Here is a 16,536-nt window from a genome sequence, read left to right as displayed (position 1 = left end):
TTGGAATAGTAAAGATACGCAAACGATGTAAGGATACTCAGTTTGAAAGAAACACACTCCCACACTTGCAAAACTCTCAAATTCAATAGAATCTCGCATCAGAAAGCCTTACAGAAAGATACTCAAACGAGAAATGAAAAGATACACAATTGGAATAGTAAAGATACGCAATGGATGTAAAGAAACTCAGTTTGAAAGAAACACACTCCCACACTTGGAAAACTCTCAAATTCAATAGAAACTCGCATCAGAAAGCCTTACAGAAAGATACTCAAACGAGAAATGAAAAGATACACAATTGGAATAGTAAAGATACGCAATGGATGTAAAGAAACTCAGTTTGAAAGAAACACACTCCCACACTTGCAAAACTCTCAAATACAATAGAAACTCGCATCAGAAGCCTTATAGAAAGATACTGAAATGAGAAATGAAAAGATACACAATTGGAATTGTAAAGATACGCAAACGATGTAAAGATACCCAATTGGAATAGTAAAGATACGCAAACGATGTAAAGATACTCAGTTTGAAAGAAACAAACTCCCACACTTGCAAAACTCTCAAATTCAATAGAAAATCGCATCAGAAAGCCTTACAGAAAGATACTCAAACGAGAAATGAAAAGATACACAATTGGAATAGTAAAGATACGCAATGGATGTAAAGATACTCAGTTTGAAAGAAACACACTCCCACACTTGCAAAACTCTCAAATACAATAGAAACTCGCATCAGAAGCCTTACAGAAAGATACTCAAACGAGAAATGAAAAGATACACAATTGGAATAGTAAAGATACGCAAACGATGTAAAGATACACAATTGGAATAGTAAAGATACGCAAACGATGTAAAGATACTCAGTTTGAAAGAAACACACTCCCACACTTGCAAAACTCTCAAATTCAATAGAAACTCGCATCAGAAAGCCTTACAGAAAGATACTCAAACGAGAAATGAAAAGATACACAATTGGAATAGTAAAGATACGCAATGGATGTAAAGAAACTCAGTTTGAAAGAAACAAACTCCCACACTTGCAAAACTCTCAAATTCAATAGAAACTCGCATCAGAAAGCCTTACAGAAAGATACTCAAACGAGAAATGAAAAGATACACAATTGGAATAGTAAAGATACGCAATGGATGTAAAGATACTCAGTTTGAAAGAAACACACTCCCACACTTGCAAAACTCTCAAATACAATAGAAACTCGCATCAGAAGCCTTACAGAAAGATACCCAAACGAGAAATGAAAAGATACAGAATTGGAATAGTAAAGATACGCAAACGATGTAAAGATACCCAATTGGAATAGTAAAGATACGCAAACGATGTAAAGATACTCAGTTTGAAAGAAACACACTCCCACACTTGCAAAACTCTTAAATTCAATAGAAATTCGCATCAGAAAGCCTTACAGAAAGATACTCTAACGAGAAATGGAAAGATACACAATTGGAATAGTAAAGATACGCAATGGATGTAAAGATACTAAAACGAGAAATGAAAAGATACACAATTGGAATAGTAAATATACGCAAACGATGTAAAGATACTCAGTTTGAAAGAAATACACTCCCACACTTGTAAAACTCTCAAATTCAATAGAAACTCGCATCAGAAAGCCTTACAGAAAGATACTCAAACGAGAAATGAAAAGATACACAATTGGAATAGTAAAGATACGCAAACGATGTAAAGATACACAATTGGAATAGTAAAGATACGCAAACGATGTAAGGATACTCAGTTTGAAAGAAACACACTCCCACACTTGCAAAACTCTCAAATTCAATAGAATCTCGCATCAGAAAGCCTTACAGAAAGATACTCAAACGAGAAATGAAAAGATACACAATTGGAATAGTAAAGATACGCAATGGATGTAAAGAAACTCAGTTTGAAAGAAACACACTCCCACACTTGGAAAACTCTCAAATTCAAAAGAAACTCGCATCAGAAAGCCTTACAGAAAGATACTCAAACGAGAAATGAAAAGATACACAATTGGAATAGTAAAGATACGCAATGGATGTAAAGAAACTCAGTTTGAAAGAAACACACTCCCACACTTGCAAAACTCTCAAATACAATAGAAACTCGCATCAGAAGCCTTATAGAAAGATACTGAAATGAGAAATGAAAAGATACACAATTGGAATTGTAAAGATACGCAAACGATGTAAAGATACCCAATTGGAATAGTAAAGATACGCAAACGATGTAAAGATACTCAGTTTGAAAGAAACAAACTCCCACACTTGCAAAACTCTCAAATTCAATAGAAAATCGCATCAGAAAGCCGTACAGAAAGATACTCAAACGAGAAATGAAAATATACACAATTGGAATAGTAAAGATACGGAATGGATGTAAAGATACTCAGTTTGAAAGAAACACACTCCCACACTTGCCAAACTCTCATGTACAATAGAAACTCGCATCAGAAGCCTTACAGAAAGATACTCAAACGAGAAATGAAAAGATATACAATTGGAATAGTAAAGATACGCAAACGATGTAAAGATACACAATTGGAATAGTAAAGATACGCAAACGATGTAAAGATACTCAGTTTGAAAGAAACACACCCCCACACTTATAAAACTCTCAAATTCAATAGAAACTCGCATCAGAAAGCCTTACAGAAAGATACTCAAACGAGAAATGAAAAGATACACAATTGGAATAGTAAAGATACGCAATGGATGTAAAGATACTCAGTTTGAAAGAAACACACTCCCACACTTGCAAAACTCTCAAATACAATAGAAACTCGCATCAGAAGCCTTACAGAAAGATACTGAAACGAGAAATGAAAAGATACACAATTGGAATTGTAAAGATACGCAAACGATGTAAAGATACACAATTGGAATAGTAAAGATACGCAAACGATGTAAAGATACTCAGTTTGAAAAAAACACACTCCCACACTTGCAAAACTCTCAAACACAATAGAAACTCGCATCAGAAGCCTTACAGAAAGATACCCAAACGAGAAATGAAAAGATACAGAACTGGAATAGTAAAGATACGCAAACGATGTAAAGATACCCAATTGGAATAGTAAAGATACGCAAACGATGTAAAGATACTCAGTTTGAAAGAAACACACTCCCACACTTGCAAAACTCTTAAATTCAATAGAAATTCGCATCAGAAAGCCTTACAGAAAGATACTCTAACGAGAAATGAAAAGATACACAATTGGAATAGTAAAGATACGCAATGGATGTAAAGATACTAAAACGAGAAATGAAAAGATACACAATTGGAATAGTAAAGATACGCAAACGATGTAAAGATACTCAGTTTGAAAGAAATACACTCCCACACTTGTAAAACTCTCAAATTCAATAGAAACTCGCATCAGAAAGCCTTACAGAAAGATACTCAAACGAGAAATGAAAAGATACACAATTGGAATAGTAAAGATACGCAATGGATGTAAAGATACACAATTGGAATAGTAAAGATACGCAAACGATGTAAGGATACTCAGTTTGAAAGAAACACACTCCCACACTTGCAAAACTCTTAAATTCAATAGAATCTCGCATCAGAAAGCCTTACAGAAAGATACTCAAACGAGAAATGAAAAGATACACAATTGGAATAGTAAAGATACGCAATGGATGTAAAGAAACTCAGTTTGAAAGAAACACACTCCCACACTTGGAAAACTCTCAAATTCAATAGAAACTCGCATCAGAAAGCCTTACAGAAAGATACTCAAACGAGAAATGAAAAGATACACAATTGGAATAGTAAAGATACGCAATGGATGTAAAGAAACTCAGTTTGAAAGAAACACACTCCCACACTTGCAAAACTCTCAAATACAATAGAAACTCGCATCAGAAGCCTTATAGAAAGATACTGAAATGAGAAATGAAAAGATACACAATTGGAATTGTAAAGATACGCAAACGATGTAAAGATACCCAATTGGAATAGTAAAGATACGCAAACGATGTAAAGATACTCAGTTTGAAAGAAACAAACTCCCACACTTGCAAAACTCTCAAATTCAATAGAAAATCGCATCAGAAAGCCTTACAGAAAGATACTCAAACGAGAAATGAAAAGATACACAATTGGAATAGTAAAGATACGCAATGGATGTAAAGATACTCAGTTTGAAAGAAACACACTCCCACACTTGCAAAACTCTCAAATACAATAGAAACTCGCATCAGAAGCCTTACAGAAAGATACTCAAACGAGAAATGAAAAGATACACAATTGGAATAGTAAAGATACGCAAACGATGTAAAGATACACAATTGGAATAGTAAAGATACGCAAACGATATAAAGATACTCAGTTTGAAAGAAACACACTCCCACACTTGCAAAACTCTCAAATTCAATAGAAACTCGCATCAGAAAGCCTTACAGAAAGATACTCAAACGAGAAATGAAAAGATACACAATTGGAATAGTAAAGATACGCAATGGATGTAAAGAAACTCAGTTTGAAAGAAACAAACTCCCACACTTGCAAAACTCTCAAATTCAATAGAAACTCGCATCAGAAAGCCTTACAGAAAGATACTCAAACGAGAAATGAAAAGATACACAATTGGAATAGTAAAGATACGCAATGGATGTAAAGATACTCAGTTTGAAAGAAACACACTCCCACACTTGCAAAACTCTCAAATACAATAGAAACTCGCATCAGAAGCCTTACAGAAAGATACCCAAACGAGAAATGAAAAGATACAGAATTGGAATAGTAAAGATACGCAAACGATGTAAAGATACCCAATTGGAATAGTAAAGATACGCAAACGATGTAAAGATACTCAGTTTGAAAGAAACACACTCCCACACTTGCAAAACTCTTAAATTCAATAGAAATTCGCATCAGAAAGCCTTACAGAAAGATACTCTAACGAGAAATGGAAAGATACACAATTGGAATAGTAAAGATACGCAATGGATGTAAAGATACTAAAACGAGAAATGAAAAGATACACAATTGGAATAGTAAATATACGCAAACGATGTAAAGATACTCAGTTTGAAAGAAATACACTCCCACACTTGTAAAACTCTCAAATTCAATAGAAACTCGCATCAGAAAGCCTTACAGAAAGATACTCAAACGAGAAATGAAAAGATACACAATTGGAATAGTAAAGATACGCAAACGATGTAAAGATACACAATTGGAATAGTAAAGATACGCAAACGATGTAAGGATACTCAGTTTGAAAGAAACACACTCCCACACTTGCAAAACTCTCAAATTCAATAGAATCTCGCATCAGAAAGCCTTACAGAAAGATACTCAAACGAGAAATGAAAAGATACACAATTGGAATAGTAAAGATACGCAATGGATGTAAAGAAACTCAGTTTGAAAGAAACACACTCCCACACTTGGAAAACTCTCAAATTCAAAAGAAACTCGCATCAGAAAGCCTTACAGAAAGATACTCAAACGAGAAATGAAAAGATACACAATTGGAATAGTAAAGATACGCAATGGATGTAAAGAAACTCAGTTTGAAAGAAACACACTCCCACACTTGCAAAACTCTCAAATACAATAGAAACTCGCATCAGAAGCCTTATAGAAAGATACTGAAATGAGAAATGAAAAGATACACAATTGGAATTGTAAAGATACGCAAACGATGTAAAGATACCCAATTGGAATAGTAAAGATACGCAAACGATGTAAAGATACTCAGTTTGAAAGAAACAAACTCCCACACTTGCAAAACTCTCAAATTCAATAGAAAATCGCATCAGAAAGCCTTACAGAAAGATACTCAAACGAGAAATGAAAAGATACACAATTGGAATAATAAAGATACGCAATGGATGTAAAGATACTCAGTTTGAAAGAAACACACTCCCACACTTGCAAAACTCTCAAATACAATAGAAACTCGCATCAGAAGCCTTACAGAAAGATACTGAAACGAGAAATGAAAAGATACACAATTGGAATTGTAAAGATACGCAAACGATGTAAAGATACACAATTGGAATAGTAAAGATACGCAAACGATGTAAAGATACTCAGTTTGAAAAAAAACACACTCCCACACTTGCAAAACTCTAAAACACAATAGAAACTCGCATCAGAAGCCTTACAGAAAGATACCCACACGAGAAATGAAAAGATACAGAATTGGAATAGTAAAGATACGCAAACGATGTAAAGATACCCAATTGGAATAGTAAAGATACGCAAACGATGTAAAGATACTCAGTTTGAAAGAAACACACTCCCACACTTGCAAAACTCTTAAATTCAATAGAAATTCGCATCAGAAAGCCTTACAGAAAGATACTCTAACGAGAAATGAAAAGATACACAATTGGAATAGTAAAGATACGCAATGGATGTAAAGATACTCAAACGAGAAATGAAAAGATACACAATTGGAATAGTAAATATACGCAAACGATGTAAAGATACTCAGTTTGAAAGAAATACACTCCCACACTTGTAAAACTCTCAAATTCAATAGAAACTCGCATCAGAAAGCCTTACAGAAAGATACTCAAACGAGAAATGAAAAGATACACAATTGGAATAGTAAAGATACGCAAACGATGTAAAGATACACAATTGGAATAGTAAAGATACGCAAACGATGTAAGGATACTCAGTTTGAAAGAAACACACTCCCACACTTGCAAAACTCTCAAATTCAATAGAATCTCGCATCAGAAAGCCTTACAGAAAGATACTCAAACGAGAAATGAAAATATACACAATTGGAATAGTAAAGATACGCAATGGATGTAAAGATACTCAGTTTGAAAGAAACACACTCCCACACTTGCCAAACTCTCAAATACAATAGAAACTCGCATCAGAAGCCTTACAAAAAGATACTCAAACGAGAAATGAAAAGATATAGAATTGGAATAGTAAAGATACGCAAACGATGTAAAGATACCCAATTGGAATTGTAAAGATACGCAAACGATGTAAAGATACTCAGTTTGAAAGAAACACACTCCCACATTTGCAAAACTCTCAAATTCAATAGAAATTCGCATCAGAAAGCCTTACAGAAAGATACTCAAACGAGAAATGAAAAGATACACAATTGGAATAGTAAAGATACGCAATGGATGTAAAGATAATCAAACGAGAAATAAAAAGATACACAATTGGAATAGTAAATATACGCAAACGATGTAAAGATACTCAGTTTGAAAGAAATACACTCCCACACTTGCCAAACTCTCAAATACAATAGAAACTCGCATCAGAAGCCTTACAGAAAGATACTGAAACGAGAAATGAAAAGATACACAATTGGAATTGTAAAGATACGCAAACGATGTAAAGATACACAATTGGAATAGTAAAGATACGCAAACGATGTAAAGATACTCAGTTTGAAAGAAACACACTCCCACACTTGCAAAACTCTCAAACACAATAGAAACTCGCATCAGAAGCCTTACAGAAAGATACCCAAACGAGAAATGAAAAGATACAGAATTGGAATAGTAAAGATACGCAAACGATGTAAAGATACCCAATTGGAATAGTAAAGATACGCAAACGATGTAAAGATACTCAGTTTGAAAGAAACACACTCCCACACTTGCAAAACTCTCAAATTCAATAGAAATTCGCATCAGAAAGCCTTACAGAAAGATACTCTAACGAGAAATGAAAAGATACAGAATTGGAATAGTAAAGATACGCAAACGATGTAAAGATACCCAATTGGAATAGTAAAGATACGCAAACGATGTAAAGATACTCAGTTTGAAAGAAACACACTCCCACACTTGCAAAACTCTCAAATTCAATAGAAATTCGCATCAGAAAGCCTTACAGAAAGATACTCTAACGAGAAATGAAAAGATACACAATTGGAATAGTAAAGATACGCAATGGATGAAAAGATACACAATTGGAATAGTAAATATACGCAAACGATGTAAAGATACTCAGTTTGAAAGAAATACACTCCCACACTTGTAAAACTCTCAAATTCAATAGAAACTCGCATCAGAAGCCTTACAGAAAGATACGGAAACGAGAAATGAAAAGATACACAATTGGAATTGTAAAGATACGCAAACGATGTAAAGATACACAATTGGAATAGTAAAGATACGCAAACGATGTAAAGATACTCAGTTTGAAAGAAACACACTCCCACACTTGCAAAACTCTCAAACACAATAGAAACTCGCATCAGAAGCCTTACAGAAAGATACCCAAACGAGAAATGAAAAGATACACAATTGGAATTGTAAAGATACGCAAACGATGTAAAGATACACAATTGGAATAGTAAAGATACGCAAACGATGTAAAGATACTCAGTTTGAAAGAAACAAACTCCCACACTTGCAAAACTCTCAAATTCAATAGAAACTCGCATCAGAAAGCCTTACAGAAAGATACTCAAACGAGAAATGAAAAGATACACAATTGGAATAGTAAAGATACGCAATGGATGTAAAGATACTCAGTTTGAAAGAAACACACTCCCACACTTGCAAAACTCTCAAATACAATAGAAACTCGCATCAGAAGCCTTACAGAAAGATACTGAAACGAGAAATGAAAAGATACACAATTGGAATTGTAAAGATACGCAAACGATGTAAAGATACACAATTGGAATAGTAAAGATACGCAAACGATGTAAAGATACTCAGTTTGAAAAAAACACACTCCCACACTTGCAAAACTCTCAAACACAATAGAAACTCGCATCAGAAGCCTTACAGAAAGATACCCACACGAGAAATGAAAAGATACAGAATTGGAATAGTAAAGATACGCAAACGATGTAAAGATACCCAATTGGAATAGTAAAGATACGCAAACGATGTAAAGATACTCAGTTTGAAAGAAACACACTCCCACACTTGCAAAACTCTTAAATTCAATAGAAATTCGCATCAGAAAGCCTTACAGAAAGATACTCTAACGAGAAATGAAAAGATACACAATTGGAATAGTAAAGATACGCAATGGATGTAAAGATACTCAAACGAGAAATGAAAAGATACACAATTGGAATAGTAAATATACGCAAACGATGTAAAGATACTCAGTTTGAAAGAAATACACTCCCACACTTGCAAAACTCTCAAACACAATAGAAACTCGCATCAGAAGCCTTACAGAAAGATACCCAAACGAGAAATGAAAAGATACAGAATTGGAATAGTAAAGATACGCAAACGATGTAAAGATACCCAATTGGAATAGTAAAGATACGCAAACGATGTAAAGATACTCAGTTTGAAAGAAACACACTCCCACACTTGCAAAACTCTCAAACACAATAGAAACTCGCATCAGAAGCCTTACAGAAAGATACCCAAACGAGAAATGAAAAGATACAGAATTGGAATAGTAAAGATACGCAAACGATGTAAAGATACACAATTGGAATAGTAAAGATACGCAAACGATGTAAAGATACTCAGTTTGAAAGAAACAAACTCCCACACTTGCAAAACTCTCAAATTTAATAGAAACTCGCATCAGAAAGCCTTACAGAAAGATACTCAAACGAGAAATGAAAAGATACACAATTGGAATAGTAAAGATACGCAATGGATGTAAAGATACTCAGTTTGAAAGAAACACACTCCCACACTTGCAAAACTCTCAAATACAATAGAAACTCGCATCAGAAGCCTTACAGAAAGATACTGAAACGAGAAATGAAAAGATACACAATTGGAATTGTAAAGATACGCAAACGATGTAAAGATACACAATTGGAATAGTAAAGATACGCAAACGATGTAAAGATACTCAGTTTGAAAAAAACACACTCCCACACTTGCAAAACTCTCAAACACAATAGAAACTCGCATAAGAAGCCTTACAGAAAGATACCCACACGAGAAATGAAAAGATACAGAATTGGAATAGTAAAGATACGCAAACGATGTAAAGATACCCAATTGGAATAGTAAAGATACGCAAACGATGTAAAGATACTCAGTTTGAAAGAAACACACTCCCACACTTGCAAAACTCTTAAATTCAATAGAAATTCGCATCAGAAAGCCTTACAGAAAGATACTCTAACGAGAAATGAAAAGATACACAATTGGAATAGTAAAGATACGCAATGGATGTAAAGATACTCAAACGAGAAATGAAAAGATACACAATTGGAATAGTAAATATACGCAAACGATGTAAAGATACTCAGTTTGAAAGAAATACACTCCCACACTTGTAAAACTCTCAAATTCAATAGAAACTCGCATCAGAAAGCCTTACAGAAAGATACTCAAACGAGAAATGAAAAGATACACAATTGGAATAGTAAAGATACGCAAACGATGTAAAGATACACAATTGGAATAGTAAAGATACGCAAACGATGTAAGGATACTCAGTTTGAAAGAAACACACTCCCACACTTGCAAAACTCTCAAATTCAATAGAATCTCGCATCAGAAAGCCTTACAGAAAGATACTCAAACGAGAAATGAAAATATACACAATTGGAATAGTAAAGATACGCAATGGATGTAAAGATACTCAGTTTGAAAGAAACACACTCCCACACTTGCCAAACTCTCAAATACAATAGAAACTCGCATCAGAAGCCTTACAAAAAGATACTCAAACGAGAAATGAAAAGATATAGAATTGGAATAGTAAAGATACGCAAACGATGTAAAGATACCCAATTGGAATTGTAAAGATACGCAAACGATGTAAAGATACTCAGTTTGAAAGAAACACACTCCCACATTTGCAAAACTCTCAAATTCAATAGAAATTCGCATCAGAAAGCCTTACAGAAAGATACTCAAACGAGAAATGAAAAGATACACAATTGGAATAGTAAAGATACGCAATGGATGTAAAGATAATCAAACGAGAAATGAAAAGATACACAATTGGAATAGTAAATATACGCAAACGATGTAAAGATACTCAGTTTGAAAGAAATACACTCCCACACTTGTAAAACTCTCAAATTCAATAGAAGCTCGCATCAGAAATCCTTACAGAAAGATACTCAAACGAGAAATGAAAAGATACACAATTGGAATAGTAAAGATACGCAAACGATGTAAAGATACTCAGTTTGAAACAAACACACTCCCACACTTGCAAAACTCTCAAATTCAATAGAATCTCCTATCAGAAAGCCTTACAGAAAGATACTCAAACGAGAAATGAAAATATACAAAATTGGAATAGTAAAGATACGCAATGGATGTAAAGATACTCAGTTTGAAAGAAACACACTCCCACACTTGCAAAACTCTCAAACACAATAGAAACTCGCATCAGAAGCCTTACAGAAAGATACCCAAACGAGAAATGAAAAGATACAGAATTGGAATAGTAAAGATACGCAAACGATGTAAAGATACCCAATTGGAATAGTAAAAATACGCAAACGATGTAAAGATACTCAGTTTGAAAGAAACAAACTCCCACACTTGCAAAACTCTCAAATTCAATAGAAACTCGCATCAGAAAGCCGTACAGAAAGATACTCAAACGAGAAATGAAAATATACACAATTGGAATAGTAAAGATACGGAATGGATGTAAAGATACTCAGTTTGAAAGAAACACACTCCCACACTTGCCAAACTCTCATGTACAATAGAAACTCGCATCAGAAGCCTTACAGAAAGATACTCAAACGAGAAATGAAAAGATACACAATTGGAATAGTAAAGATACGCAAACGATGTAAAGATACACAATTGGAATAGTAAAGATACGCAAACGATGTAAAGATACTCAGTTTGAAAGAAACACACCCCCACACTTATAAAACTCTCAAATTCAATAGAAACTCGCATCAGAAAGCCTTACAGAAAGATACTCAAACGAGAAATGAAAAGATACACAATTGGAATAGTAAAGATACGCAATGGATGTAAAGATACTCAGTTTGAAAGAAACACACTCCCACACTTGCAAAACTCTCAAATACAATAGAAACTCGCATCAGAAGCCTTACAGAAAGATACTGAAACGAGAAATGAAAAGATACACAATTGGAATTGTAAAGATACGCAAACGATGTAAAGATACACAATTGGAATAGTAAAGATACGCAAACGATGTAAAGATACTCAGTTTGAAAAAAACACACTCCCACACTTGCAAAACTCTCAAACACAATAGAAACTCGCATCAGAAGCCTTACAGAAAGATACCCAAACGAGAAATGAAAAGATACAGAATTGGAATAGTAAAGATACGCAAACGATGTAAAGATACCCAATTGGAATAGTAAAGATACGCAAACGATGTAAAGATACTCAGTTTGAAAGAAACACACTCCCACACTTGCAAAACTCTTAAATTCAATAGAAATTCGCATCAGAAAGCCTTACAGAAAGATACTCTAACGAGAAATGAAAAGATACACAATTGGAATAGTAAAGATACGCAATGGATGTAAAGATACTAAAACGAGAAATGAAAAGATACACAATTGGAATAGTAAATATACGCAAACGATGTAAAGATACTCAGTTTGAAAGAAATACACTCCCACACTTGTAAAACTCTCAAATTCAATAGAAACTCGCATCAGAAAGCCTTACAGAAAGATACTCAAACGAGAAATGAAAAGATACACAATTGGAATAGTAAAGATACGCAAACGATGTAAAGATACACAATTGGAATAGTAAAGATACGCAAACGATGTAAAGATACTCAGTTTGAAAGAAACACACTCCCACACTTGCAAAACTCTCAAATTCAATAGAATCTCGCATCAGAAAGCCTTACAGAAAGATACTCAAACGAGAAATGAAAAGATACACAATTGGAATAGTAAAGATACGCAATGGATGTAAAGAAACTCAGTTTGAAAGAAACACACTCCCACACTTGGAAAACTCTCAAATTCAATAGAAACTCGCATCAGAAAGCCTTACAGAAAGATACTCAAACGAGAAATGAAAAGATACACAATTGGAATAGTAAAGATACGCAATGGATGTAAAGAAACTCAGTTTGAAAGAAACACACTCCCACACTTGCAAAACTCTCAAATACAATAGAAACTCGCATCAGAAGCCTTATAGAAAGATACTGAAATGAGAAATGAAAAGATACACAATTGGAATTGTAAAGATACGCAAACGATGTAAAGATACCCAATTGGAATAGTAAAGATACGCAAACGATGTAAAGATACTCAGTTTGAAAGAAACAAACTCCCACACTTGCAAAACTCTCAAATTCAATAGAAAATCGCATCAGAAAGCCTTACAGAAAGATACTCAAACGAGAAATGAAAAGATACACAATTGGAATAGTAAAGATACGCAATGGATGTAAAGATACTCAGTTTGAAAGAAACACACTCCCACACTTGCAAAACTCTCAAATACAATAGAAACTCGCATCAGAAGCCTTACAGAAAGATACTCAAACGAGAAATGAAAAGATACACAATTGGAATAGTAAAGATACGCAAACGATGTAAAGATACACAATTGGAATAGTAAAGATACGCAAACGATGTAAAGATACTCAGTTTGAAAGAAACACACTCCCACACTTGCAAAACTCTCAAATTCAATAGAAACTCGCATCAGAAAGCCTTACAGAAAGATACTCAAACGAGAAATGAAAAGATACACAATTGGAATAGTAAAGATACGCAATGGATGTAAAGAAACTCAGTTTGAAAGAAACAAACTCCCACACTTGCAAAACTCTCAAATTCAATAGAAACTCGCATCAGAAAGCCTTACAGAAAGATACTCAAACGAGAAATGAAAAGATACACAATTGGAATAGTAAAGATACGCAATGGATGTAAAGATACTCAGTTTGAAAGAAACACACTCCCACACTTGCAAAACTCTCAAATACAATAGAAACTCGCATCAGAAGCCTTACAGAAAGATACTGAAACGAGAAATGAAAAGATACACAATTGGAATTGTAAAGATACGCAAACGATGTAAAGATACACAATTGGAATAGTAAAGATACGCAAACGATGTAAAGATACTCAGTTTGAAAAAAACACACTCCCACACTTGCAAAACTCTCAAACACAATAGAAACTCGCATCAGAAGCCTTACAGAAAGATACCCAAACGAGAAATGAAAAGATACAGAATTGGAATAGTAAAGATACGCAAACGATGTAAAGATACCCAATTGGAATAGTAAAGATACGCAAACGATGTAAAGATACTCAGTTTGAAAGAAACACACTCCCACACTTGCAAAACTCTTAAATTCAATAGAAATTCGCATCAGAAAGCCTTACAGAAAGATACTCTAACGAGAAATGAAAAGATACACAATTGGAATAGTAAAGATACGCAATGGATGTAAAGATACTCAAACGAGAAATGAAAAGATACACAATTGGAATAGTAAATATACGCAAACGATGTAAAGATACTCAGTTTGAAAGAAATACACTCCCACACTTGTAAAACTCTCAAATTCAGTAGAAACTCGCATCAGAAAGCCTTACAGAAAGATACTCAAACGAGAAATGAAAAGATACACAATTGGAATAGTAAAGATACGCAAACGATGTAAAGATACACAATTGGAATAGTAAAGATACGCAAACGATGTAAGGATACTCAGTTTGAAAGAAACACACTCCCACACTTGCAAAACTCTCAAATTCAATAGAATCTCGCATCAGAAAGCCTTACAGAAAGATACTCAAACGAGAAATGAAAATATACACAATTGGAATAGTAAAGATACGCAATGGATGTAAAGATACTCAGTTTGAAAGAAACACACTCCCACACTTGCCAAACTCTCAAATACAATAGAAACTCGCATCAGAAGCCTTACAAAAAGATACTCAAACGAGAAATGAAAAGATATAGAATTGGAATAGTAAAGATACGCAAACGATGTAAAGATACCCAATTGGAATTGTAAAGATACGCAAACGATGTAAAGATACTCAGTTTGAAAGAAACACACTCCCACATTTGCAAAACTCTCAAATTCAATAGAAATTCGCATCAGAAAGCCTTACAGAAAGATACTCAAACGAGAAATGAAAAGATACACAATTGGAATAGTAAAGATACGCAATGGATGTAAAGATAATCAAACGAGAAATGAAAAGATACACAATTGGAATAGTAAATATACGCAAACGATGTAAAGATACTCAGTTTGAAAGAAATACACTCCCACACTTGTAAAACTCTCAAATTCAATAGAAGCTCGCATCAGAAAGCCTTACAGAAAGATACTCAAACGAGAAATGAAAAGATACACAATTGGAATACTAAAGATACGCAAACGATGTAAAGATACACAATTGGAATAGTAAAGATACGCAAACGATGTAAAGATACTCAGTTTGAAACAAACACACTCCCACACTTGCAAAACTCTCAAATTCAATAGAATCTCGCATCAGAAAGCCTTACAGAAAGATACTCAAACGAGAAATGAAAATATACAAAATTGGAATAGTAAAGATACGCAATGGATGTAAAGATACTCAGTTTGAAAGAAACACACTCCCACACTTGCCAAACTCTCAAATACAATAGAAACTCGCATCAGAAGCCTTACAGAAAGATACTCAAACGAGAAAGGAAAAGATACACAATTGGAATAGTAAAGATACGCAAACGATGTAAAGATACACAATTGGAATAGTAAAGATACGCAAACGATGTAAAGATACTCAGTTTGAAAGAAACACACTCCCACACTTGCAAAACTCTCAAATTCAATAGAAACTCGCATCAGAAAGCCTTACAGAAAGATACTCAAACGAGAAATGAAAAGATACAGAATTGGAATAGTAAAGATACGCAAACGATGTAAAGATACCCAATTGGAATAGTAAAGATACGCAAACGATGTAAAGATACTCAGTTTGAAAGAAACACACTCCCACACTTGCAAAACTCTCAAATTCAATAGAAATTCGCATCAGAAAGCCTTACAGAAAGATACTCAAACGAGAAATGAAAAGATACACAATTGGAATAGTAAAGATACGCAAACGATGTAAAGATACACAATTGGAATAGTAAAGATACGCAAACTATGTAAAGATACTCAGTTTGAAAGAAACACACTCCCACACTTGCAAAACTCTCAAATGCAATAGAAACTCGCATCAGAAAGCCATACAGAAAGATACTCAAACTAGAAATGAAAAGATACACAATTGGAATAGAAAAGATACGCAAACGATGTAAAGATACACAATTGGAATAGTAAAGATACGCAAACGATGTAAAGATACTCAGTTTGAAAGAAACACACTCCCACACTTGCAAAACTCTCAAATACAATAGAAACTCGCATCAGAAGCCTTACAGAAAGATACTCAAACGAGAAAAGAAAAGATACACAATTGGAATAGTAAAGATACGCAAACGATGTAAAGATACACAATTTGAATAGTAAAGATACGCAAACTATGTAAAGATACTCAGTTTGAAAGAAACACACTCCCACACTTGCAAAACTCTCAAATTCAATAGAAACTCGCATCAGAAAGCCTTACAGAAAGATACTCAAACGAGAAATGAAAAGATACACAAT

This window comes from Argentina anserina, unplaced genomic scaffold, assembly GCF_933775445.1.
Source record: "Argentina anserina unplaced genomic scaffold, drPotAnse1.1, whole genome shotgun sequence".
NCBI lineage: Eukaryota > Viridiplantae > Streptophyta > Magnoliopsida > Rosales > Rosaceae > Argentina > Argentina anserina.
Note: the sequence above shows the minus strand (reverse complement) of the source record.